The sequence below is a fragment of the Schistocerca nitens genome, chromosome 7 (genome assembly GCF_023898315.1).
Source record: "Schistocerca nitens isolate TAMUIC-IGC-003100 chromosome 7, iqSchNite1.1, whole genome shotgun sequence".
Taxonomy (NCBI): Eukaryota; Metazoa; Arthropoda; class Insecta; order Orthoptera; family Acrididae; genus Schistocerca; species Schistocerca nitens.
In genome coordinates, this window is record NC_064620.1 from 591,073,365 (window position 1) to 591,099,369 (window position 26,005).

Here is a 26,005-nt window from a genome sequence, read left to right on the forward strand (position 1 = left end):
CTCATTCTGGAATTCGTTATTTGTTTGGAGAATAAATTGGTCGTCTACAAGAGTTAAAAGTTCTTGAGGTTATATCAATATCACATTTCCATGAGTTTTGTTTTCTTGCACGCTTATTAACGTGTATATTTTACATGGTAAACAATATGCACTGCACAGAAATCCGGCGATAATTACATTTTTCTGCCGGCACGCCGCGGCTTAGTTGAGTCGCGACAGTGGGCTGCTGCACACCACACCATGTTTACGTGATGTGAAGCATTCTCAGCGATGATTGGTACTCGAGATTCATTTTCTTTTTGGTCTGTGCATGTGAATCCACCGACACCCTTTCGGCAGCACACTGTCCTGAAGAAAGTGCCTTCATCTCGTTCCTCAAGTAAGTGTAATGCTGTTTACTTGTCCTAATGTTCGTTTAGCACCATACCAGGTATCGGGCTTACACACAATGCACTCATTCTCTAAGCCAACAACGATCGGTCACTGTTTATCAGACGCACACCACTAGTTTGCTTATCACTACAGCAAAACACTATTTACCTCCATACGTAATTTTTCATGTTTTCTGCAGGCTTCTATGTCTACAGTTTCTGTGCTCCTCCGTCACTTGCTTTTAGACAGTTCTAACATACTTACAGGCTTTTCAAGTACGATTTAGAATCTAGATTTAGTATTCACATACCATGAAATTAGTATTTCAAATAATTATACAGACATAAATGTTGGATTAGAGAGAAGTCATTACAACACATCACTACCTACAGTACAAGAGCGCAAAATCTGAAATAACTACGATTAAAAACGATTCATTTACAAGACATATAAGCACCATAGAAAAAGGAGTATAGGGAAGAACCACTAATTACATGTTTCACGTCAACAGTACACTATGATTCATGTTGCCTAGTTGTATTTTGGGTAAATGTGTTATTAATGTTAGTTTATCGCTAGAATAATACGTTACGTATATATGTGTGAACATGCTGTGTGTAGATGATACAAGTCACACAGCGCAGTGTATTAGTATAAATGTTTTCATGTATTGACAGAAGATCGTTCTAAGGCTTTTACTATCTGCGGTGTTCTTTTATCTGCTCATGACCATCCTTTACTTCTTTCAAAACGTACCTGTGGTTCAACTTAAATACGTCAACCTTACGAAGCAAGTCAACATTTTCACGTTCATTGAGCAAATCATCGTCTCCAGAAGCAGTTTTCAAAATTACAGTCGTCATTCAGTTATGCCGCGGCAAGTGGTAGGATACAAAAGTCATTTCTACTACATTCGTCTATGCTAGGTTCTTCTAGTTGTTCAACATTAACTAACGATCTCTCAAACAAGGGAAAGACAGTCAGCTAGTAGAATGAAAACACCGCCACTTACATTCAGTTACATACAACGGGCGTTGTTTAATATTAGGCTGTCATGGCCGCCAGTGTAAGTTGGGCTTCTACTTCCACCAGCTCAATATTTTAGAATTTCATTGCCAGAATGAACACCGTGGTCCCAGGTAGGTGTTGGGAGCGGCGCAACAGTGGTTGTGGACCGATTGAATTTTAGTAGCATAATTTGCAAATCACAGTTTCATATTAGGTCCATGCTATATGATTGATTTGAAAAACTCGGACTTTTTTCCTTAATGACTGCACGTTCCGCACATACAATGAATTAGAGTGGACTCTTAAATTAGTAATAAAATGCGGATGGCGGATCGTTACCACATCGAAGTGTTGCGCCTTCCCTCATAAAAATACTGAAAAATGAAGCTCATGACGCAATGGATATTGCTGATAAATGATGATAAAACACCACTGAAGTAACTCAAGGTAAGCTAGCATATTGTGAAATTACAACAATTACAGCCAACGGTGCTTGCATGACAAAAGCTGAAGGCAGAAAAGCAAGTCCGAACAGCCAGGTTTCTCCGAGCTGCTCTCACAAAATTTGAAGTCTGCGCCTTCCTTTATTACATAGATAATACAGATATGAACATCGAATGTGTGGTCGGAATCTTTATAGAAAGTTACACACGATACATAGTTTCTTAGAAAAGGGGTATTACAGTAACACAACATTAATTTCCAAATAAGAGACATTTTATAATCTTCATCCTTTAATTTTGATGGAAATTAAATTTTCGTGTGCAGTGAGGTGTTCAGAAAATGGATTATTATCTGTCACATAGTTACTCCCCAGCTCAGGTCAAAATTCTAATATGACGTCTATGATAGGGAAAGTAGAGATAAACTCACCTGTGGAAAAGATTGGCTGACCTTCTGTCTGTTTATGACATACAGCTACAATTTTGTTTCATATCTGCTCGCTATCCCGAGTTTTGTTTTTAGCAACACACGGAACTACACTGCTGGCCACCGTAAATGCAACACCTTGAAGGAAGCATCCGAATCAACTGAAATTTACACCATGAGTTTGCAGCGATGAGATATGCAACTGATTAGAATTTCAGCGCAGACGCACATCACGCGCGCCAGTGGCGCCACCTCATAGCGCCATTTAAGGCTTGGTGATTTCGACGAGTGTACGTTCGGCACGTGTGTTTACCTTGTGGTTGTTTCACAAGAAGATCAGTTATGCCTCGTAGACAACAGCGAACATCTTTTGATCAAGTATCCGAGTTCGACAGAGGAAGGATAGTGGCTTACCGAGATTGTGGATTATCATACTGAGAAATCGCTAGTCATCTTGGACGAAACCAAACAACTGTAATGCGGATATGTGACCGTTGGATGCAGGAGGGTACGACGGACCGACGTGGTCGATCGCATTCACCTCGGTGCACCACTGCACGTGCTGATAGGCAAATTGTGCGCATGGCAGTGACGGATCGCTCAGTGACATCCCGAACCATAGCACAGCACATTGCGTCTGTAACGCATCATCCAGTGTCTGCGCGTACCATTCGACGCCGTTTACAGCAGAGTGGTCTGTCCGCAAGACGTCCATTGCTTCGTCTACCATTGACGCAGAACCACAGACGTCTCCGTCGCCAATGGTGTGATGACAGATGGATGTGGACGGCAGAATGGAATGACGTTGTCCTTACTGACGAGGCACGCTTCTGTCTGCAGCACCATGATGGTCGGATTCGAGTGTGGAGACACCGTGGAGAGAGGATGCTGGACAGCTGCATTATGCACCGCCACACTGGTCTTGCACCGGGTATTATGGTATGGGGCGGTATTGGATATTACTCTCGCACGCCTCTAGTACGCATTGTCGGTACTTTAAATAGCCGGCGCTACGTATCCGAGGTGCTGGAGCCAGTTGTCGTTCCTTACCTTCAGGGCTCGGCCACAGCCATATTTCAACAGGATAATGCGCGACCACACGTGGCACGCATTGTCCAAAGGTTCTTCGTCAATAACCAGATTGAATTGCTTCCCTGGCCGGCTCGCTCTCCGGATCTTTCGCCGATAGAAAACATGTGGTCCATGGTTGCTCAACGAGTGACACAGATTACATCCCCAGCTGCCACACCAGATGATCTTTGGCAACGTGTGGAAGCTGCTTGGGCTGCTGTACCCCAGGAACACATCCAACGTCTCTTTGACTCAATGCCGAGACGTGTGGCAGCGGTGATCTCCAACATTGGCGGCTACTCTGGCTACTGATTCTGGCAGGAACCACATGTCACAGGCGTCTGTAAACGTAATCATTTGATACTTGGTCAACATGTTATCTACAAAATAAATCTTGTTGTGCTACCTCTTGTCTTTCTTGGTGTTGCATTTACGGTTGCCAGCAGTGTACATTTGACTACCGATTTGTTGACATTTACACTTTTCTTAAAATGTAAGTAATTATAAGCCTGTCCTGAAGCAAACAAAATATGAATTTATAAAAAGTGCATTGAAGAAGGTAATTAAACAATACTTTTCCTGGGATATTCATCCCTCTGTTTGGTTCCGTGTCAGAAAAAAATCAGGTCACAACAATTAACATTTAACACAGTATATTTTAAGCAATGTAACTGGCTCAAACTGATAGACGGTTACCAATAGGTTCAGCGGTATGAGAAAAATCAGTCATGACACGTTTAGTACTGTACGTTACTCTTAGAAAGTACGTTTATTTTCACGACGTCTTCCTCAGACATCCCCACTTTAATTAATGAAAGTTGTTTTCTAGCACTTCAGCTGTCACATTACCTTCTGGAAGTATGTATGCTGTCACAAAATTACACTTACGCTTAACGAAATTAACGTATTTCGCTTTCAATGGCTGAAGAAAAATTTTGTAAAATGTAATCCACTGCCACAAAATGTTCAGCGTATATTTATATCAGCTTACCTCCACTTAGTCAGCTCTTCTAATTTATCGTTAGTTGCGGAAAATTTGTGAGTAATCTACAAACAGGTCTATCGCCTGAAAACAAAATGGATTTGTCACCAGGTAATGAAAATACTTGTAGCTTGCACCACTAGTGAGAGCACTTCGCAAAAAAACAATGTATCGCAACCATACGCTGGATGTTGACCAGTAGCAGTATTTAAGAGCAAAAAGCTACAGCGAGTTGTTGTTACAAAATATTACCTAAGTCACAAAGTTGCTCACCATTTCGGTTATATAATTTGCTTTATGTTTACTCCAACCAGTAATCTCTCCGCCAGGAAAGAATCATCATAATTTAAAAAAATACAAAAGTTTGGATTCTAAGTGTTACATCAGATTAAGTATAAATTTAAATCACTTAATTGATGGCTGGATTGTTCTGTTTTTTAACAAGACTACTCTTTTATAAGTGAATCAAATATTACCCCCAGTTATGCTGTTTCTCGAGATATTATTAGACAGATCGATAGTCGCAGATATTGTCGTAGTTACTGTGACTCAAAATCCTCTTTATGCTTTATCAGTCTGTGACAAAATGAAGTTAACAATATAAAACTATACAAGCTCAGATGTCAAGGATAGTATTCTGCGTGTATTTCATTATTTACGCATTTCATCTACTGATATTTAAGCGTATAGTATTTTATTATTATACGCAGTACACAGTACGCTATACGGTATTATCCAATACAAGGCCTAATTCCATAGTGTAGTATCTGTTACACAACTTAAAATCGGTCTGTGTAATATATATACTGAACACCTTCAAAGCACATTCCACTCAGAAAAAAAGAAATCTAAGCGTCATCAAAAGCTTCTTGTTCATATAGGCAAATATACTAGTCGTACAGCAGATTGTCTTCAAGAAATTACTTTCGTGCTTGTGAGGTACATGCTGTGCTTTTGTGCGACGTAAACCCATACTGGTTGTTGTCAGTCTGTGATGAGTGCCCGGTTTTATTTTTCTCACCTAATGTCGCAACCATAGCTTCTGTGTGTCTTTGTTTCTATTATTTGGTTTTCCACACATTAGTGTCTCTTGTGTACACCTAGCAGTTGTTTCCTGATGATGGCTCAAGAAGCGAAATCTGGTTCGAAATAAACAAATAATATCAAAAGAGAAAACGCCGTTTATTTGTTTTTCATAGCGCCACATCTCGAATGTTTCGATTATCTTCTGTTGTGGTTTTCTCACAGTCCATATTTAACTACCATACAATATTGTCTTCCTAACATACATTCTCCGGAATTTCTTCGTCAATTTGATGCGTATATTTGCTACTAGTAGATTTTTCTTGGCGAGAAATGTCCTTTTGGCCAAAGCTAGTCTGCTTTTGACTTCCGTATTCGGTTATTTTGCTGCCTACGTAGCAGGATTCCATAACTTCGTTTACCTCGTCATCACCAATCCAGATGTGTTATATCTATCGCTGGTTCCACTTTTGATACTTCTCATTTCTTTTGCCTCTCTTCGATTCACTCTCAATCTATATTTTGTACCCATTAGTTTGTTCATTCCATTCAGCAGATCCTATAATTCTTCTTCATGATAGCAATGTCATATGCGAGTCGTATAACTGATATCCTTTCACCTTGCCTTTCAGTACCGCTCTTGAATGTTGCTTGCATTACAGTCATTGCTTCTTCATTGCATAGACTGAACTGTAGGGATTCCTGATCTACCACTCTTATTGTCTCCTCTTGGCTCTCGTACATTTTTTATACTACCCATATTTCGCTATATCTCACCCCTATATTTCTCAGAATTTCAAACATATTGCACGAATTGACACTGCCGAAACCTTCTTCGGGCTCCACATTCCTCTGAACGTGTCTTCATTTTCCTTTAGTATTACTTCCATTATCAATCGCAACATCAGAACTGCCTCTCTGACGCATTTTCTTTATCATTCGTCTGTTTATTATTCTTGTCAGTAACTTGGGTGCATGAGTTGTTAAGGTTATTGTGCGATAGTTCTCGCACTCTTCAGCTCTTGCAATCTTCGGAATTGGGAGGGTGATGTTTTCCAAGAGACCGATGATGAATGGTCAGACCACACACCAACATGAATAGTGGTTTTGTTGTCACTTTCCCCAACGATTTTGGAAATTCTGATGGAGTGTTATCTACCCTTCTGCCTTATCTTAAGTCTTTGAAAGCTCTTTTCATTTCTGATTCTAGTACACGATTCCCTATCTCTTCTATATCGACTCCTGTTTCTCCTTCTCTCTCTTCATCAGACAAGTTTTTGCCCATAAATAGGTCTTCAGTGACTCTTTCCACCTATTAGCTCTCTCCCCTGCACTTAGCAGTGATATTCCCATTGCACTCTTAAAGTTACCACCTCTGCTTTAAGTGCCACCAAAGGTTGTTTTGACTTTGCCCTATGCTGAGTCAGTTCTTCGAACAATCATTCTTTGTTACACTTCTTCATATTTTTCATGCAGCCATTTCGCCTATAGCTTCCCTGCCCTCCCTGTTTATTTCATTTTTAAGAGACTTGTACTTCTGTATTACTGAATTTCTCTGAACATTTTTGTATTTCCTTCTTTCATCGATCAACTGATACATTTATTTTGTTACCCACAGTTTCTTCGCAGTCACATACTATGCAAAGTCCGTTTTTCTTTCCAACTTCTTTAATTGCCCTTTTTGGTGTGTCCAATCCTCTTCTTTAGTTCCTCCATATCCCACTTCGTGTACTGACTCTTCCTGAGTAATCTCTTAAACTTAAGCCTACTCTTCACCGCTATTATATTTTGGTCAGAGTCTGTATTTTCTCCTGGGTACGCCTTACGACACAGAATCTGATTTTGGAATCTCTGCCTGCCCATGATGTAATCTAACTGAAATCTTCCCTTACCACCCGGGTTTTTCCAAGTATAGCTCTTCCTCTTGTGATTCTTGAACAGAGTATTCGCTGTAACTAGCTAAAATTATTTTCGAGCCCTATTAGTGTTTCTCCTCTCTCATCCGTTGTCCAAAGCCCATATTGTCCTGGAACCTTCTCTTCTATCCTTCCCCTACAACTGCATTCTGCTCCCCCACAACTATTAGATTTTCATCTCCCTATGTGTACTGTATTACCCTATCAAAATACTCATATACTTTACCTTTTCATCTTTAGCTTGTGACGTCGACACGTAAACCTGAACTATCGTTGACGGTGTTGGTTTGCTGCTGATTCTAACAAAAGCAACCCTATCACTGAACTGTTCACAGTAACACACTCTGCCGGCCGCCGTGGCCGAGCAGTTCTAGGCGCTTAAGACGGGAATCGCACAGCTGCTACAGTCGCAGGTTCGAATCCTGCATCAGCCATGGATGTGTGTGATGTCCTTAGTTAGGTTTAAGTAGTTCTAAGTCTAGGGGACTTATGACCTCAGATGTTACATCCCATAGTGCTCAGAGCCATCTGAACCACTTAGTAACACACTCTCTGTCTTACCCTCCTATTCATAACAAATCATACAGCAATTATGCCATTTTTTGCGGCTTTTGTTGATATTACCCTGTACTCATCTGACCAGATATCGTTGTCTTCTTTCACTTTCAGTTCACTTCACTGACTCCTACTATATCTAGACTGAGCCTTTGCGTTTGTCTTTTCAGATTTTCTAGTTTCCCTACCACATTTAATCTTCTGACATTCCTCGCCCCGACTCGTAGAACGTTATCCTTTCTTTGATTATTCAGTCTTTTTCTCGTGGTCAGCTCCCCTTGGCAATCCCCTCCCAGAGATCCAAACGGGGGACTATCGCGGAATCTTTTGCCAATGGAGAAACCATCATAACACTTTTTCAATTACAGGCGACATGTCCTGTGGATACACGTTATGCGTCTTTAATGCAGTGGTTTCCATTGCCTTATGCGTCCTCATGCCGTTGATTATTGATGATTCTTCCTCCTTTAGGAGCAGTTTCTCACCCCAAGGCGAACGCCATTAGATGAATGAGGGTCACCCCTTACGTCGGAAGTCTTTGGCTCCCATAATTTTGGTTCAAAGTTTAAGAATAGGTGGGGTTCGATCGTGGGACCGAAGACATTTTGATTTCTTATCAAAGACGCTACCGCTAGACCGCGGGTGGGATCGAAATCGGGTCATTTAGGACGCCAGTCAAAGTATTATAGCACCTTGAGGGTGTGTCATATGAGCTATAAATGTGTGCAGCTGATGTGATCGTGGATTATAGATATGCCCATAGTATACTCTTCTTGAATATATGTATGAAAGGGCCACACTTCATCACTGAAAATGTTGAAATATGTACCCCCTGTTCAAGTTCACTTCAGCCTGAATAAGTGTGATCAAGTGGTACTAGAAAGAAATAAGTAGTCATAGAACAACCTTGGGTCTCTGCTACATCACCCACACACGGCGACGGTCTAAGGTGCAGCAGTCATGGACTGGGGGGGTGGTCCCGGCGGTGGTTCGAGTCCTCCCTCGGGCATGGGTGTGTGTGTGTGTTTGTCCTTATGATACATTAGGTTAAGTAATGTGTAAGCTTAGGGACTGATGACCTTATCAGTTAAGTCCCATAACATTTCTCACACATTTGAACACACGGCCAATTAAACGCCTTAGTGAATCTTAGTTGCACTCAATGCTTTAACAGCATTTGGAAAAAATCCCAAACTTGGCGGACCGCATAACACATCTGCATTCAGCTATTTTTCGCACTGTGTGTCGTTTGGTGCAGTGAAGTTGTTCAGCATCAGCGGCCGCTTGGTCACACTGCTCCAAATGAACCTTGCACTATGTTGCTTCGCTATGTTGACTCAAGAATGGGACGGTCCTGTTTTCACTGATAGCAGCAATTTCTGTGGAGCTGGAAGTCTACTGTCATTAACAAGGAGTTATACTCGCCTCCGGTAGCTACCGGCTAAGCTATCCTCACGACTGATACTACACTATGGTACATGGCTACGAGTGGCACATCTTCTCCTGTGAATATGTTGAACAAATCGACATGATGTACCAAGAAATGGGGGAGCTTCATTCATTGTGTTGTTAAGGGGCACATCCAAACACGACAGCTACTCACGGCCACTTAGTCACGTCTGCAGGTCGGCTTTCTTACTTCGCCGATTCCATATAATGGACTTAGATATAAAAACCATTTCCTTGTTACGACTTTCGTGAGTGATGGCTAGTCACATGGCCGTCTGGTACGAGTTCCGTACGATCTCCAGCGTTCCAAAACGACCAGTCTGATCTTTTAAGTGATTCATCAGAATTTTCTCTGCTGACCTCATCTTCCTTCATTTTGATGCAACACTAGACTGAGCTCGTCCGCTCTTGCAGAAGTCGAGGAGGAATACTGAGACGTGCTGCTCCACAACTATCGTTTCCCTAAGCACTACCAGCCATGTTTCAACCGTAGATTAAAAGTTTCTCGTAAAACGTCCAATCCTTTTCCAGTAAATCTACATCTTTAGGTGATCACCACCGTCTTCCAGAAACTATACACTGAGGTGATAAACGGCATGGGATGGCGATATGCACATATACAGATGGCGCTGGTACTGCGTACACAGGGTATAAAAGGCAGTGGACCGGCAGAGTCCTCATTTAATTCACGTGATCCACGTGAAAACGTTTCCCACGTGGTTATGGCTGAACGGCAGTAATTAACAGTCTTTGAACGTGGGATGGTAACTGGAGCCAAATGTGTTGGGGATTCCATTTCGTAAATGAGATCCACAATGTCTAGAGTACCTCGAGAGTACCACATTTCAGGCATTAACTCTCACTGCGGACAACGCACTTGCCTCCGGCCTTCACTTAACGACAGACAGTAGCAGCATCTGTCTAGAGCAGTCAGGGCTAACAGGCAAGCACCACTGCGTGAAATATCCACAGAGACCTGTGTGTGACCTGTGATGAACGTGCCTGATACGACAGTGGAGCGAATGGTGAGAATTTGACTTTAATGGGCTATATCGGCAGACGATCGACGCGAGTGCCTCTGCTAACAGCGCGACATCGCCTGCAGCGCCCCTCCAAGGCTCGTGACCATGTCGGTTGGACCCTAGACGACTGGAAAACAATGGCCTGATCAGATGAGCCCCGATTTCAGTTGGTAAGAGCCAATGGTAGGGTTCGAGTGTGGCGCAGAGCTCTCGAAGTCATGGGGTCAAATTGTCTACGAGGCCTGTGCAAACTGGTGGTTCAAATGGCTCAGAGCACTATCGTCATTAGTCCCCTATAACTTAGAACGACTTAAACCTAACTAACCTAAGGACATCACACAACACCCAGTCATCACGAGGCAGAGAAAATCTCTGACCCCGCCGGGAATCGAACCCGGGAAAACTGGTGGTGATTCCACAATGGTGTCGGCTGTGTTTACATGGAAAAGCTGTGTCCTTCGTTCCAACTAAACCGGTCATTACAAAATAATTAAGGCTTTCGTGGCCACTTGTTGACAAACTGCCTAATAGCTTCTGTATCGGATTCTACGGCCGGCGTTCATCTAATGATTTTACTGACGTTTCGCCAGCACGAGTGGATGGCAATGTCAAAACTTCACCCTCCATTGCCGTAGGTGGAGCAGAGAAATACAAAAACCCGCGAACAGTTTCAACAAGAAAGATGAAAGCCTTAAGGTAAACGGATCCTGGCTTCCCGTACTGCAGCAGACGACCGTCGCAGGTAGCAAGAGGAAAACCGCACCGGAAATGACCGAGGAGAAGCGCTTGGACGTCGGCGCGCTACATACATATAGTCTGCAGCCGCGATTTCGGTTCCAGTTCATCACCGGCAATGGAGGGTGAAGCTTTGACAATGCCACCCACTTGTGCTGGCGAAACGTCAGTAAAATCACTAAATGAACGTCGGCCGAAGAACCCGATACCGAAGCCAATAGGCAGTTTGTCAAACCGATCATTGACTGTAAACGGTTATGTCCGCCTGCTTGGACACCATTTGTTTCCATTCATGAACCATACAAAAACCAGTTCACAGGTTCATTGAGGTCTGAATCGGTTTTGGTTACTTCTCTATTTCCACAACCAATTCTATCTCGTAATGGTCCGAACCTGGAAGGCAGTGCTCAAGTATCGATCGAAGAAGATTTCCACCAGCTGTCTCTTGAGATTTTTCCAATAAAACAGCTTAGCATCTGTTTTCCCTGCTGTTACTTTGTGTTGTCGATCCATTTTCCTCCACTGGTTTAAGCAATTTCTCGTTAATCGTGTTACAATGCAATAACGATCTTACAGTCTATTTATTGCATTACACTACATTTGTTCATGGCGGCGATTAGCTGCCAATGCAAGCGCTCTTCATCGCATGTGACGTGCTGTCTTAACACTTAAGTGTTCGAGTTGATCTGAAAGCAATCATTAAAAAAGTAAGTTTTCATATAAAGAGACATTTTCCCTGCTTCAGACACCTGGGGAGGCCGTTTTTCAACACTATACTTGCTAACTACAAACGGCGAAGGTAGAATCAGACATCCTGTAAGACTAAAGCTATCAGCCTTTATTACACGACTGCCTAACAAGTCACGCAATTAATATATCCTGACCTATTTCATCATAGTCGCACAGCTATCACTTTCTTCACTTTGTGGACATAATAGCATCGTGAAAATAGTATCACATGATCAACGTCTTAGCTAAATGACAAGTTCTTCTACAGTATTTAATATCCGCGAACGTTAGAATTGTCAGCAACATACTATAATGAAGTGTCAGTCCCTGTTTGCAAGTCTTAATGGTTTCTCGTTACTATTAGATAACTAACTGTGAGAGACATTCATTTACATCGTATTTACAGTTATTAAAGTTCTGGTAACTGTATAATTTAGCTTCGCACCTCTGTGCTCTCAAACTCTTGGTTTTCTCCTGTTACCTGCTGCAGCACACACCTGTTGAAATTCGTCAGAGTCAATAACAGGGGCGAGACGTAATTTCTCTGACACCTCAAAGTTTGTACTTACCAAAAGTTCTAAAACCTAATTAGAGGTTCTCATGCTAGCATCTGGGAATATCTTTGCGTTAGAAATTTTCTGCTTCACTCAGGTGCGTCACTTAATTGCACTGGACGTCTAAATGGCATCTAAATCTGCATCTGTTCTCTGAAACCCGCCGTATGAAATGTTGTGGAGGATGTGTAGTGAAGAAGAGTATTTTTTTCCTGAGCCTCTCATGGCCTTCCCATTCAACTAACGAACGGAACACTGAATTGTTATTATTATTATTATTATCTTATGGCATTTTTTTAGGATACACATATCCGTACACAATTCATTGATAGAATATCGTTCAAATTTTTCCAACAAGGTAGCAGTAGTCGGTGTCCCTTTGTGCAGGTCTATCCGACAAACTTTAAATGCATAGAGTGTTCAGTTTTCCGCATTATATCTTAAGACCCTCGCAAACGATCTAACGATCTAGCCACTGATGTGTCAAACGGGACAGTACATGTACCAAAAAAGTTCCTTGTTATTTATTTGACCTTTGTAGGACACGCTGTTCATGTAGTTTGACACTAATGGGAAAGGCTAAAAATACAAAAAGACAACTAACCCTGACACTGGCACTTTGCTTAAAGAAGAAGGAGGAAAAGAGTTTCTGGTCAAGGAGTGGTTCAAAATGAGAGAAAAACAATAGACATGGAACCTTATAAAGGGAAGGTTACACTGGGAAACTGATCATCAATTTTCTGTGGAAGGACAGTCAGAGTCTTAGTAACTGCGTTGCTTCGCCTTCACACTTGAAAAGGCGGCAAAAGTATGCGATAAATTATTCTATTGCACTTAGTCCTGTAATGACAGTTCATTAAAATACCATAACGTCGGAATCAACAGCCTACATATTCCGTAAAGAGGAGAACTGCATTTTTTATTGCACCCCCGCTTGTGTGCTGAGGGTAGAATATTGATTTTCTTCTTAACTTCTTCCTGCGTACTATACGAAAAATGGTTCAAATGGCTCTGAGCACTATGGGACTCAACTGCTGTGGTCATCAGTCCCCTAGAACTTAGAACTACTTAAACCTAACTAACCTAAGGACATCACACACAGCCATGCCCGAGGCAGGATTCGAACCTGCGACCGTAGCATGTGTACTATACGGCTGGGGAAGATAGGACAGCTTTATCATTTTCGTAACGGCAAGTGCCATTTTGTTTTTACCCTTAATTGTAGTTTCCATATTTGTGAAAACTCTCGATGCAGCGGGATAAATTGAAATAAAACTATTATCCATTAAATATATGCAGCGAAACATCAACACAAACGACATCCACCATCTTGTCGAATTTTGCATGAATCAAAACATCTGTCAAACTACTCAAACACGCTGTATGTTTGACGAAAATTTCAAATAGCATGTTACACGATCAGATATTTGGCGAACATAGTGCAGTTTGACGAACTGCATTGTAATGTACATGGGCCTTTACTGTTTGTTTCTACGCAATACAGCCACAAGCAACCGGGTCAGTGTTTCACAAACCCTTTTTCTCAATGCTTTCCCACATCTCCCTTGCGATTTTACGAAGAGGGTGAGACACATCCATTCACGACGGGAAAAATCAAAACCTGCGTTGTCCTTTGTAGAGTTTTGAATGAAGAAGGCGTTCCGGGACGAATTTCCATTACTGCGCTATTTACAACTCTCCGTGACATCTAAAACGACTTAGACACTAAGATTGACCCAAGGCAGCTTGTTCTACTTCAGGGATATAACGGGCTGATTATTCATATTCTTCCGAACTTGTACTTTGCAATTTTTATTCTCAGATACGAATGAACAATTGTAATAGAAGTGGCAACCACTAAATCGAAACTGACCCAACAGCGCTAGCGCTTATTGCACTCGGAAGTTCTTGTGTTCCGTTATGTGCCATTGTCCTTCATGATGAGGAAGATGATCCAAACACTTAACTCTGGCATGTACTCGTTTGTTCGCAGTTCTTTTATATGCCTTATCCAGTTTCGGTTCCGGAATGTTTCTTAGATTCGCGACAATATCCAAACTTTTGGGTATGCGGTTCTTCTTGGTGTATGTGAAACCCTGTCAGGTTCCAGGAATTTTGAAGAATCAGTTGAGACGTGAGCTGATCTGGTTTCATTCGAAGCCATCTATAGATCAGCTATAATTTCATTGCAACAAATCGTTTAATTAATTTTAGTTTGTGCCAACGCCGTGGTAAAACATTCTTTGGCAGCACGAAAAAAAAACCATGTGACATTAATTCATCTTCTACACTACTCGCCATTAAAATTGCTACACCACGAATATGACGTGCTGCAGACGCGAAATTTATCCGAGAGGAAGAAGATGCTGTGATATGCAAATGATTAGCTTTTCAGAGCATTCACACAAGATTGGTGCCGGTGGCGACACCTACAACGTGCTGACATGAGGAAACATTCCAACCAATTTCTCATACACAAGCAGCAGTTGACTGGCGTTGCCTGGTGAAACGTTGTTGTGATGCCTCGTGTAATGCGTCTGATTGTAGCCTGTCGCGATTGTGGTTTATCGTATCGCGAAATTGCTGCTCGCGTTGTCGAGATACAATGACTCTTAGTAGAATATGGAATCGGTGGGTTCAGGAGGGTAATAACGGAACGCCGTGCTGGATCCCAACGGCCTCGTATCACTAGCAGTCGAGATGACAGGCATCTTATGTGGACTGCTGTAACGGATCGTGAAGCCACGTCTCGATCCCTGAGTCAACTGATGGGGACGTTTGCAAGACAACCATCTGCACGAACGGTTCGACGACGTTTGCAGCAGCATGGACAATCGGCTCGGAGACCATGGCTGCTGTTATCCTTGACGCTGCATCACAGACAGGAGCGCCTGCGATGGCGTATTCAACGAGGAACCTGGGTGCACGAATGGCAAAACGTCATGTTTTCGGATAAATCCAGGTTCTGTTTACAGCATCATGATGGTCGCATCCGTTTTGGCGACATCGCGGTGAACCCACATTGGAAGCGTGTATTCGTCATCGCAATACTGTCGTATCACCTGGCGTGATGGTATGGGGTGCCATTGGTTATACGCCTCGGTAACCTCTCGTTCGCATTGATGGAACTTTGAACAGTGAACGTTACATTTCAGACGTGTTACGACCCCTGTCTCTACCCTTCATTTGATGTCTGCGATACCCTACATTTCAGCAGGAAAATGCACGACCTCATGTTGTAGGTCCTGTACGGGAATTTCTGGATACAGTAAACGTTCGACCGCTGCCCTGGCCAGCAAATTCTTCAGGTATCTCACCAATTGAAATCGTCTGGTCAATGGTGGCCGAGCAACTGGCTCGTCACAATACGCCAGTCACTACTCTTGATGAACTGTGGTATCGTGTTGAAGCTGCATGGCAGCTGTGTGTACGCCAGCCAAGCTCTGTTTGACTCAATGCCCAGGCGTATCAAGATGGTTATTACGTCCAGAGGTAGTTGTTATGGGTACTGATTTGTCAGGATCTATACGCCCAAATTGCGTGAAAATGTAATCACAAGTCCGTTCTATTATAATATATTTGTCCAATGAATACCCGTTTATCATCTGAATTTCTTCTTGGTGTAGCAATTTTAATGGCCAGTAGTGTACAAGAGTATATGACTAAAGTAATAACGGGGGATTTTTGTTTCTTAAAACATTATGCCCGTTTATACGAGCAATCACGCACAAGTAAGGGGTACTATATCAACATCTGGATCTGATCTTCATAGGTGGACTGTTCGTCGGTGAAGAAGATTTAACTTAGCGGTGGTACATCCATATATTAATGAAATGAAATACTGTATTAATAATTAAATTGCAACACTTCGAAGCTGGTTTGTAAGTAAATCAATATTGGTTGGAACTTGGTGAAAATATTTCGTTTAATTGTGGTCATTCAAACAGAAATATGTTCGTTATTGCAATCCCGACTCTGTCAACGACATTTGTGGCAATAAATGTCATCGTAACTCGCTTTTTATTGGTTAATGAGGTCATTCATATGGTAGACGAAGGTACGATTAACGCAGTTTGGCGTTCTAGATAGTGCGTCACCGATCAACGACATCCGTCTTTCCTTGAAGAACTGTGGATGGCCGACGCGCGCTAGCTCCGTCTCTGAGCTCTAGTGGCGGGTTTGGATCCTCAGCGCTGTAATGCGAACCACACGTCACTCCATAGACAGTGGCACAACGATCCCTTTAGCAGTTGTCATTAGACAGCCTCACGCTCGTTAAATACCATGAAGAACGCCGCACATTACATCACAGTGTGAAGGTCCTACACTTAGTACTCTTCCCACAGATCCTCTATAATAATTTCAGGAACCTCTATCGTTTGTGCCGATAGGCTGTGTAATGTACTGCAACACATATTTCAAGTTTAAGCATTGTGACGGTTTGCAAAGGAATTTGATTATTCGCATTCAGACACGACTAAATATTCCTACGAACAAACGTTGCGCATGGCATCGTTACTGTTGTAACAATTTCATATCGAGGTACGATCGATTTGATATGTTAACAGCTGATACATTTCGACTATCACTGCTTATCTTCTGATTCCCACATAACAAGCAACATACCAGAATTCATTCTGTTCGCAAAACATAAGCTTTGCCTCAGTCTCTTAACGTCTTACATGTTACAGCGTTAGAGGGCACTTGGAGTCCGCATTACACGAGCTGCACAAGGAGTTAGTCTCGAGCAGATATGGATATGTAGAAACATAACGCTCTCTGTGGAAGTCACCTGCTGTCAGATAGATTCATAAGAGTTACAGATAAACTGATGCAGGTCGTTGGTAACTACGAGAGGTTTTCAATAAGTAGTTCTACACATTCTTTTATTGGCCAGTTACTGTTGAAAAAAATCCGGAATTTGTTCTGAGACATCATGGAATATTCCTCCTATAATTCCGTGCAGTTCCGATAAGTGCTGGTGCAATACGTGGCTTGAAAAATATCGTCTGCAACTGCGGTGCGTTCCAAGCAGAAACCTGTCACTGAGTTTCTTTTGCAGGAAAACCAGAGCATCACTGATAGTCATAGGTGGTTGCAGAACGACTTTGGAGTCCTCGCGAAAAACAAAAACACGATAAGTGGTTGTGCGAGGTGTCTGTCACCATCGCAACAAGGACGCGCAAGCCTCTGCGATCTGCCGCATGCCGGCCGACATCACACAGCTGTGAGTCCTGCAGTGTCGGAACGCACGGACACACGGACTCTCTCATTAGAGATGCTCGACAGAACACAGCGCAACTCGTCGCTCCTTAACTGGACGTCTCTGTTGGTAGTGTTGACACACTCGGTCTCCAGTTTGGGTTACTCAAAGGTTTCCGGCCGCTGGCTGCCTTGCAGTCTAACAGTAGACCATAAAGAGCAACGAACGATCATTTGTGTGGAAATTTTTGGGCCTCACTAGGCTGATGCTGAGATTATCGAACACCGTCAGAGGCGATCGAACATGGGTTCATCACTTGGAACCGGAAACAAACCGTCAATCTCTGGGGTGGCGCAACAGCAACTCTCCTCCGAAGAAAGGGTACGGCGCCGCTCGCTCAGCTGGCAAAGTCGTCGCGACACTCTTCTGGACCTCTGAAGGGGTTATTCGAAAATGGTTCAAATGGCTCTGAGCACTATGGGACCTAACATCTATGGTCATCAGTCCCCTAGAACTTAGAACTACTTAAACCTAACTAACCTAAGACATCACACAACACCCAGTCATCACGAGGCAGAGAAAATCCCTGGCCCCGCCGGGAATCGAACCCGGGAACCCGGGCGTGGGAAGCGAGAACGCTACCGCACGACCACGAGCTGCGGACAAGGGGTTATGCGCTTCGATGTGCTCCCTCGTGGTGCAAAGATCAACTCTGAAATGCAATGTGCTACCCTCAGCAAAATATGATACGTCGTAATTAAGAAAGGCATGATTGGGTTACGATTGTGGACTGGACCCGAATGAATTACTATTCGTTTGCTTTGCAGTTTCACTCATTTATTTTAATAAATAATTTTTGAAAACAAGCCAATGAGGTGGCAATCAGACTTTAAGGCACGTAACCGCAATTAATGCTGAAGGCCTTTAACGCGAAAAATTTTAATTATTTAAAATTTGACAAATACATAAAAAACAGACAGCCAATAATATCGAAGACAAACCACTGCGGTCGCAATCAGAATTTTAAGACAAGTAACCACAATCACGGCTGAAGGCCTTTAACCACAATCACGGCTGAAGGCCTTTAACGCCAAAATGGCAATTATAAAAAAAATTAACAAATAAACTATCAAACGGCGAATGGCATAGCAAAAGTTACTTAAATAAAAAAAAAACATCAGATCACCAAGCAGGTGAGACAAATGATGATAACTTAATAATACAATAATAAAATAAAACACAACAGCCAGTGACAGACAGTGCTCCAGGAATCGACCTCTGAGTAGGTCACACCAAAAAGGTTTCGCGAGCGAAGAGAAAGGCAGCCAAGAGTTGCATTCAGATCGCAAGATGGTAACTCGGACTGGTGGCAGTCTAACGAGCAATGATAATCTTGATGAGGCTACCTGACATCCAACAGAACAAATGCAGGATGTAAAATTACGCCAAAGCCGGAACCGTTGGTTTGGGATCCGCCCGCAGAATACTGTGCTTAGAGCGCCTGGAACAAGAAGTAATGACTACCACTAAGGCAGAAGAACGCCGCCAAACCTACAATCAAGAAGCTGTCAAACTTTCACGCCTCACCCGACAGCAGCAGCAAGGCGAGGAAGTGTACAATAAACCGCAGGGCAGTTAACTGGGGCGTAAGCGGCCACAAGACAGAAAAATACCGCTGGTTGAACGTAACAACGTAAGAAGCTGAAAATACTAAATAGTGATCAGAAGCTTAGGAAGGCTAACCAGATACGCCTTCCCCTGGTACTCCACTCGGCGACAATACGAGCAGCAACACGAACCCAAGTCACTGGAGCATCGCGAGATTTCACAGTGGTGGAAGTTTCTCTACGCGAATTGCAATGCACTCTACGTAAACATGCAGGATCCGGTTTCGACGAGGTCGTGCACCCTCGTGACCACTGCCCTTCGATCCGGCAGTCCACACACGCCGCCAGCAGTCCCGGCATGTTTTCGCTCTGCGCGGACCTCGCTGCTCCTGCGTCCCCCACCGAACTCCACACTCACACCACACGGAGCAAGCACGAGTTCGCCCCAAAGATACGGCAGCAGACTTATACATGGATAAGCGCCGCTGCTGCCACTAGTGGACAGGATACGATTACTAAACCGAGTGGCGCCAGTGAACACGAGTAGAGGAGAAACAACGCAACCATGCCAACTAAACGATACGGTGTGGCAGAAACCTGCACACGGCACCAAAGTGAGCAGCAGCACGGCTCAAATTAAAGAAACGATTTCAGCATGTTCGGTGCCACAGAAAACAAATGAACTCTCCCTCTCTGCATCAACACAAGGCCTCACACAACACTGCGCGCCCGAGAGGAGCTTACAAAACGTAATCGGACTTTTTTTAATTATCCATCGTACACCCAGATCTAGCACCTTGGTCGAATTAAGGATACACTCCGTGGAAAGCAGGGGGTGGGTGGTGGTGAGGTTACTGATGAAGGAAGACGTTGCTCTAACGTCGACATCGAGAGTGCTACCATGCGGGCATTAGGGATCTTCCAGTAAGGTGGGGTGAGACGGTTGCACTGAACGGAGATTATGTTCAAAAATTGGATTTCGTGGTTAAAAGTGTGTGGAATATTGTGTGGTATATTGTAATCCTGAATAAAAGCAAATTCTTTTCACAAGATTAATGTGTTTCTTTTGAAAGCGTCTCGTATTACATCATCCTAGGTAAGCACAGTTCTGTAAAGAACGTTTCTCATCCTGCCTTCACACGGTGTGTCTCAGGAGTTATGATGTAACGTTATTTTATAAAAGCAAACTTTTGGTTCTTAGTCAAATAATTGTGATTTGTATGAAATACACTTCGTGATGGCGAGTGCATACAAATATTCATACTGTCTTACCTCTAAAGCAGCAACGGTGGAACACTATTTTGTGATCTCTCACAAAAGATATAAATATGCTAGCTACAGGCTCAGCAGTGTGCAATGCTCGCCATAATACTTGAAATGCACATGAAATTCTTGTGGCTGGTAAATGAAAACATTTAAGAAAATCCAACTTACTTAAAAAATATATGACCTGGACAGGGAGGCGGTACTGATTCTGGTGAATTACTAATTCTGAGTTTTTTGCAAAATTATATTGCAAGTTATTTTTGGGTTTTCAAAAACATCTGACAATTGAAGTTACATTACTCACAATTGATTCACAAACAATGAAATTTGAACAGCAAGTATTATCTAAGTTCATTAAACCAGTAAAAATGCAAATAATCAAATTACATATAGCTCTGTTAACAAATCTTAGAAGCATTACAAAGTGAAATATCTAACTAGACTTTTTATCAAAACGGTTTACGTACATTCAGGGGTTACTCAACCATTACAAATTATCAGCAAACTTATCTATACTAACGCGCTGCAAAAACAGAAGTCATAGTTTTTTTTAAAATCTCTACCTTGCATGAACACTTCTGCTTCCAACATCAACAATATTGACATACTTAAATTAAACTAATACTTGGTGGCTTCACACAGCACACCTCAGAAACTGCCAACTCCATCGTCTTTTTTCTCACAGCCAGCTACCAACAACTGAGCACCCAGAGCTCTCTTACTCTAACAAAGCAGTATCTTTGGCTCTGCGGTCGCGCGCAGTCACCGATCCGCATTATCGAGCCTATCGGAGACAGTCGTCGTTTATTGTATACTAGTTCACTTTTAATTTATAAATATTCTTATCTTATTCTGGCGCCACATAGAAGTGTGCCCCAATAGGCTCCTTTCAATGGTTAATACTTAGAGATATGACAGGAACGATTGTTTGAAGCAAAACATTTTGTAAACATGTGCTTTAAAGTACATATCCGAAGAGCTAAGAACCATTCTACATTTTCGGTGCTCTGAAGCACATATCTTCCACTGCTAGTCGTCCGCTTTCCATATATTTCGAGATAGTAGTGTGCGTCAAAACAAAACAAAAATATGTCTAGTCAACATGGGCTCTGGGCTCTGAAGTGCGTACCTTGCAAAAGGAGCTTACAGAAGGAGAGGGTTTTTTTCACAGTAGAATTTTTCCTTCGAGTGGTCGTTCCTGCCATATCCCTGAATATTGAGCATTACTCCTAGGGCTCTGTGTCATCTGCATGAGCACATATCGGCTGTGTTAAAGACAGGCATGCGATCGGGCTGACCAACATACTGACACACGCGTTCCGGTACACCGCCTTGCAATACTATTGTCCCATAAGTGGCGTATTTCCTAAGTGCACCGTCACCTGTTTAATTGTAATGACAGTAAACACCTAAGTACACAATAGTTTCAACACCATGTCCCTCAGGAACACCGACATAATGGCCTCAGCCGTCGGAGATACATGTGTAAGCGTATCAGGTGATACTGTCACACACTGAGTCCACATCAATGTTGATGAACACTAATGTAGTAAACATATCTGACCAATACCCCTGCGGACGGTACTTCCACTACGAGTGACATTTCCCCCTTTCCATGTTCCATTCAGGATTTGTGTGTGGAAAACGACTGCCTGTTAATTTCCGTATCAGATGGGGTTTCTTTTCGTAGTCAGTCGCGAGACGTTTTTGGGGAAGTACTATGTTGCTCAAGTCTTGTTGGAGAGCGCACTTCCGGAATATTAAGAATAAACCAGTCCGTGATACATAACGCCACTTTTGGTGCGCCTTCCACAGGGGACTGTTTGTGCATGTCTGTGTCGTTTTCGTGAGTACTAAACTATCTCGTGACGAAACGTTCCGGTCTTTGATTAACCATCTTCAACTCTTACATTAAGCCAGCCTGGGATGGCCACCAGATCAACAAACAACGTTCAGCACTCGGTTCAGGGAGTTCTTACATACCGCTGATTTCGTACATGGATTAAATTCCCTTCAGTTTCTTTAGTTGGCCGTCAGCACCTGCTTTTCATAAATTGGTTTTATGTGGTCTTTGCAGCTAATGTCATTCCTGATCGTTAATCCTAGGTATTTTGCCGTTTTTAATGAACCATGGACCTTGCCGTTGGTGGGGAGGCTTGCGTGCCTCAGCGATACAGATGGCCGTACCGTAGGTGCAACCACAACGGAGGGGTATCTGTTGAGAGGCCAGACAAACATGTGGTTCCTGAAGAGGGGCAGCAGCCTTTTCAGTAGTTTCAGGGGCAACAGTCTGGATGATTGACTGACCTCGCCTTGTAACATTAACCAAAACGGCCTTGCTGTGCTGGTACTACGAACGGCTGAAAGCAAGGGGAAACTACAGCCGTATTTTTTCCCGAGGACATGCAGCTTTACTGTATGATTAAATGATGATGGCGTAATCTTGGGTAAAATATTTCGGAGGTAAAATAGTCCCCCATTCGGATCTCCGGGCGGGGACTACTCAGGAGGACGTCGTTATCAGGAGAAAGAAAACTGGCGTTCTACGGATCGGAGCGTGGAATGTCAGATCCCTTAATCGGGCAGGTAGGTTAGAAAATTTAAAAAGGGAAATGGATAGGTTAAAGTTAGATATAGTGGGAATTAGTGAAGTTCGGTGGCAGGAGGAAAAAGACTTTTGATCTGGTGATTACAGGGTTATAAATACAAAATCAAATAGGGGTAATGCAGGAGTAGGTTTAATAATGAATAAAAAAATAGGAGTGCGGGTTAGCTACTACAAACAGCATAGTGAACGCATTATTGTGGCCAAGATAGACACAAAGCCCATGCCTACTACAGTAGTAGAAGTTTATATGCCAACTAGCTCTGCAGATGATGAAGAAATAGATGAAATGTATGAGGAGATGAAAGAAATTATTCAGGTATTGAAGGGAGACGAAAATTTAATAGTCATGGGTGACTGGAATTCGTCAGTAGGAAAAGGGAGAGAAGGAAACATAGTAGGTGAATATGGATTGTGGGGAAGAAATGAAAGAGGAAGCCGCCTTGTAGAATTTTGCACAGAGCATAACTTAATCATAGCTAACACTTGGTTCAAGAATCATAAAAGAAGGTTGTATACCTGGAAGAATCCTGGAGATACTAAAAGGTATCAGATAGATTATATAATGGTAAGGCAGAGATTTAGGAACCAGGTTTTAAATTGTAAGACATTTCCAGGGGCAGATGTTGATTCTGACCACAATCTATTGGTTATGACATGTAGATTAAAACTGAAGAAACTGCAAAAAGGTGGGAATTTAAGGAGATGGGACCTGGATAACCTGAAAGAACCAGAGGTTGTAGAGAGTTTCAGGGAGAGCATAAGGGAACAATTGACAGGAATTGGGGAAAGAAATACAGTAGAAGACGAATGGGTAGCTCTGAGGGATGAAGTAGTGAAGGCAGCAGAGGATCAAATAGGTAAAAAGACGAGGGCTAATAGAAATCCTTGGGTAACAGAAGAAATATTGAATTTAATTGATGAAAGGAGAAAATATAAAAATGCAGTAAATGAAGCAGGCAAAAAGGAATACAAACGTCTCAAAAATGAGATCGACAGGAAGTGCAAAATGGCTAAGCAGGGATGGCTAGAGGACAAATGTAAGGATGTAGAGGCTTGTCTCACTAGGGGTAAGATAGATACTGCCTACAGGAAAATTAAAGAGACCTTTGGAGAGAAGAGAACCGCTTGTATGAATATCAAGAGCTCAGGTGGCAACCCAGTTCTAAGCAAAGAAGGGAAGGCAGAAAGGTGGAAGGAGTATATAGATGGTTTATACAAGGGCGATGTACTTGAGGACAATATTATGGAAATGGAAGAGGATGTAGATGAAGTCGAAATGGGAGATAAGATACTGCGTGAAGAGTTTGACAGAGCACTGAAAGACCTGAGTCGAAACAAGGCCCCGGGAGTAGACAACATTCCATTAGAACTACTGATGGCCTTGGGAGAGCCAGTCATGACAAAACTCTACCATCTGGTGAGCAAGATGTATGAGACAGGCGAAATACCCTCAGACTTCAAGAAGAATATAATAATTCCAATACCAAAGAAAGCAGGTGTTGACAGATGTGAAAATTACCGAACTATCAGTTTAATAAGTCACAGCTGCAAAATATTAACGCGAATTCTTTACAGACGAATGGAAAAACTGGTAGAAGCGGAGCTCGGGGAAGATCAGTTTGGATTCCGTAGAAATTTTGGAACACGTGAGGCAATACTGACCTTACGACTTATCTTAGAAGAACGATTAAGGAAAGGCAAACCTACGTTTATAGCGTTTGTAGACTTAGAGAAAGCTTTTGACAATGTTAACTGGAATACTCTCTTTCAAGTTCTAAAAGTGGCAGGGGTAAAATACTGGGAGCGAAAGGCTATTTACAATTTGTACAGAAACCAGATGGCAGTTATAAGAGTCGAGGGGCATGAAAGCAAGCAGTGGTTGGGAAAGGAGTGAGACAGGGTTGTAGCCTCTCCCCGATGTTATTCAATCTGTATATTGAGCAAGCAGTAAAGGAAACAAAAGAAAAATTCGGAGTAGGTATTAAAATTCATGGAGAAGAAGTAAAAAGTTTGAGGTTCGCCGATGACATTGGCAGGAGAGGAGCAAAGGACAGGCAGCAAAGGAATTGGAAGAGCTGTTGAACGGAATGGACAGTGTCTTGAAAGGAGGATATAAGATGTACATTAACAAAAGCAAAACGAGGATAATGGAATGTAGTGAAATTAAATCGGGTGATGCTGAGGGAATTAGATTAGGAAATGAGACACTTAAAGTAGTAAAGGAGTTTTGCTATTTAGGGAGTAAAATAACTGATGATGGTCGAAGTAGTGAGGATATATAATGTAGACTGGCAATGGCAAGGAAATCGTTTCTGAAGAAGAGAAATTTGTTAACATCGAGTTTAGATTTAAGTGTCAGGAAGTCGTTTCTGAAAGTATTTGTATGGAGTGTAGCCATGTATGGAAGTGAAACATGGACGATAACTAGTTTGGACAAGAAGAGAATACAAGCTTTCGAAATGTGCTGCTACAGAAGAATGCTGAAGATAAGGTGGGTAGATCACGTAACTAATGAGGAGGTATTGAATAGGATTGGGGAGAAGAGAAGTTTGTGGCACAACTTGACTAGAAGAAGGGATCAGTTGGTAGGACATGTTTTGAGGCATCAAGGTATCACAAATTTAGCACTGGAGGGCAGCGTGGAGGGTAAAAATCGTTGAGGGAGACCAACAGATCAATACACTAAGCAGATTCAGAAGGATGTAGGTTGCAGTACGTACTGGGAGATGAAGAAACTTGCACAGGATAGAGTAGCATGGAGAGCTGCATCAAACCAGTCTCAGGACTGAAGACCACAACAAACAACAACAATGTTTTCGGTTACATTTATTACTTCTACTACTACTACTATTATTATTATTATTAATATCATATCCATCAGTTACAGAAGCAAATTGTTTTAAATATTTAAGTTAGAATTACATATGCACAGCTCTTAATACTATACACGTATTTAACGGCTCAGAGTACACACGGATGTCGGAAGACTCAATCCAACGGAATGCCTTGTCGATTGCTTCATGTAGACTCTTAAT